We start from the raw sequence: 3,435 nt of genomic DNA on the forward strand, positions 1-3,435 counted from the left end.
TTATTAATTAATTATAATTAGCCGGAACCTCTAGTCTTCCAAATATTTTAGACTTTTCAGAAGTTCCAGCCAGTGTAAGTCAGAGATCAGAGATTTGGACTGTGGCTTGTGTTATTTTGCTGAGCACTGAATGAGATCCTGTAAGACTCTGTCTGTGTGTGTGTCCGCGTGCACATGTATGTGTGCATGTTTAAAGGCAAAAATCCTACTCTTTTAAATCACTCATTGTTGTTTGCAGATCCTATGTGGGACTTCTCTGTCCTTTAGGAATGTATTGCTCTGTTGTTCCTGTTATATGAGTGACTGCAACCAAGTGTTTAATTACTAGACTGGAGTACACATTTGTGTACTTAGAATGCTTGATTGTTTAATGAATTGAATGTAATTAGGCTTACAATGTAATGAAGCTCAGATTATTCAGTTAGTTTGTGCATATGCCCAAAGTTCAGGCCAGTCATGTTATTTGGTATGCAAAAGTCTGTCACTCTTTGTCCCTTACTTTCTAAGAAACTCTTGGTGATTGCTGAGAAAAAAAAACAGTCCTCGGGGTTAGTATCTTCTCTTGTTTTGGGGTCAATTTGCTAGATGCTTTCCCCTTTTTATGTGCTTGGAGTCCAGACTGCCCCCAGATTTAGAAACTTTCTTCATCCTCAGAGTATGTTGGTTTTTTTGGAATAAATTCTTAGTTTCCAATCTGCTCACAGATTCAGTAGGTGCTGGAAATGACATTCCTATGGGGAAATATGACAGTGGGTGAGTAATTGATAGCATCACTACACACAGTAACATTAAAAGCTAGGAGAACAATAGTAGACAAGCTTTATTTTCTTATTCTTAATGAGGAAGCTCATAAAAACTGAGTCAATGCCAAATTAAACTGAGCAGTGCTGTCACTAGGGTTGGTGTCACCAAGTGCGATAACTCGTGGTGTCACCCGCCCACTGACTTCCTCTCATACCATACAGTACCATATAGAATCCTCGGTAATGTTTTTGTACTAATGTTATGCATAAATTATAATTCCTGTATATCAATGAATGTAATGGTAGTAGTTGTGACATAAACAACTAGCAAAATTAAATTATACCTTTAGATTACAATATTGTGCATACAGCCTAAATGTATTTACGAGTACATAGTTTAATGTGGTTAATGTGAAAATTTGGTAAGATGTGATTTTAAAAATAAATAAAACATAATTTTAAAACAAATATTTAAATTTTAAAATATAAAAAAGCCAGACCACTCTTTTTTCCTCCCACTGAGCATCACCCCACTCACATCATCTCTTCTGCTGACTCCAGCATTTTAAAGGGATGCAGGTGAATGCCAGAGCCCAATTCTGCCAAAAGAGAAGTATGAAGTACAGTAGTGTCATTCCCCTTAGGTTGTCACCTGGTGTGGTCTGAGCCCCCATGCCTATCCCTAGTTATACCCCTGAAACTAAGGTGATTTCCATCAGTCCAATCCTTTCTAAAGACCCAAATGCTATTTTTCTTAGTAGCAAGAATTCATAAATACCAAGATCAGTGGCCAAGATAGCCCAGATGTTGCTGGATTGCATCTGTCACTATTGGGCGTTTTGGTGGTTGTCTAACCACTTACCTCTCTGAATACACATGATATTAGAAGCTAAGCAATGTCAGGCCTGGTTAGTACTTGAATGAAAGATCGCCAAGTAACACCAGAAGCCTCCAGGTAGACTAGGAAAAGACGTCTTACCTGAAATCCTAAAGAGCTGCTGTCAGTAACAGTGGACAGTTCTGGGTTAGCAGAACCAATCGTCTAACTCATATGGCAGGATCTTATGTTCCAATGTAGTGGGAGCTGCAATCCAAAAATATCTGGATAGCCACAAGTTCCCCATCATTGACCCAGGTCATCTTCTTCAGAAAAATGAGTCCTAGGAGTTTATCACATGAAGGAGATCAGGCCTTTATCCCGTGAATATCCTGGAATAATTGCATAATTATGCAAAACAATTTCACACGACGTCGCACAAAACCCACCATTAAAGTGGTCACAAAGAAACATTAACATGCATCTTTTTACTTTCAGGATTGCAGTGACAATGCATTTCCGATATAACTTTATTTGCGCAATTGCATGTGATAACCATTTTCACAATTACTCACAATTTTTTGCTTTATTTGCGGGATGCTTTAAATGTGCTTTAATCTCTCTTTAATGCCAAAATTAGCCCCAGTGTGATAAACTCCCTAGACTCTTTGGCACAGCGGTCAGTTCTCTGCAAGTTTTTAATCTACAGTATTCCAGTACAATAAGAGATAATGCAGTCACTATATCCCTTGCCTACCTCTCCTGCCTGCTGTGCCGCAGTAGAGTAATCTGGCTGCCTATAACAGGGGGAAGGAGAATGGCAGAGTGGAAACGAACAGTTATATCATCTCCCTCATTTTTTTCCTGAGGCATGCTATAATGAATAATTTCTGGATTAAGAACCTAGCAACTCTACAGAGAAAAACACATAGCATCTGTCAGTGAAGCATCAAAGTTGCAAACAAGTGATACTGCAAATCTCCACGGTAAGTCATACAAGCAGTGTTTCTCCAGTGGTTCCTTAGTTCTTTTAACATAAGGAGGGAGGGGGAACCTCTGACTCTCTAGAGATTTTGGAGTACAGTGGGCCCTTGGTATCCACTGGGGTTTGGTTCCAGGACTCCTTGTGGATAACAAAATCTGTGGATGCTCAAGTCCCATTACGTTCAGTGGTGTAGTAAAATGGTGTCCCTTATATAAGGCAGTAAAATCAAGATTTGCCTTTAAGATATTATATATATATATATATATATATATATATATATATATATATTTCAAGGATTTTCAAAATACTTGCAAGTCAAGTCTCAATTCTAAAAGCCTATTTTAACAGAAAAAAGGTGGCAGTGGTGTGTGTGTATATATATATATAATTCAATAACTAGAAAATCAAAGTTAGGAGGATGAAGACTCCTCAGATTCTTGGCCATAGTATTGCCAATATCTGTGTATGGTTGTGAAAACTAGACAGTGAAGCAAGCTGACAGGAAGAGAATCAACTCATTTGAATGCAGTGCTAGAGGAGAGTTCTACAGACAGTATGAACTGCCAAAAAGAGAAATACAGTATATGGGTCCAAGAGCAAATCAAGCTTTAACTCTCTCTAGAAGTCAAGATGACTAAACTGATATTGAACAGAAGACATGACTCATTAGGGGAAAAAAACATGAATGCTTGGGAAGGTGAAGACACAGGAAAAGATTAAGACCACATTACAGCTGGATAAGCTTAACCAAGGAAACCAGGGTCATTATTTTGCAAGACCTGAGCAGGTCTATTGTTAACAGGGTGACTTGGAGATCTCTCATTCATAGGGTTGCCATACATTAAAGTCAACTAGATGGCAGCTAACAATAACAACAAATAACTAATCAA

At 38.3% G+C, this 3,435-nt stretch overlaps 1 long non-coding RNA gene across 1 annotated transcript; it reads right to left on the reverse strand.

The window, feature by feature from the left end:
- Positions 1-354: 354 nt before the first annotated feature.
- On the reverse strand, positions 355-1,938 carry LOC121917688. Its single transcript, XR_006101082.1, has 2 exons — positions 1,723-1,938; positions 355-731 (listed from the first exon to the last, which is right to left on the reverse strand). It is a non-coding gene; the product is annotated as an uncharacterized LOC121917688 (long non-coding RNA).
- Positions 1,939-3,435: the final 1,497 nt, after the last annotated feature.

Source organism: Sceloporus undulatus, unplaced genomic scaffold (assembly GCF_019175285.1).
Source record: "Sceloporus undulatus isolate JIND9_A2432 ecotype Alabama unplaced genomic scaffold, SceUnd_v1.1 scaffold_123, whole genome shotgun sequence".
NCBI classification, from domain to species: Eukaryota; Metazoa; Chordata; class Lepidosauria; order Squamata; family Phrynosomatidae; genus Sceloporus; species Sceloporus undulatus.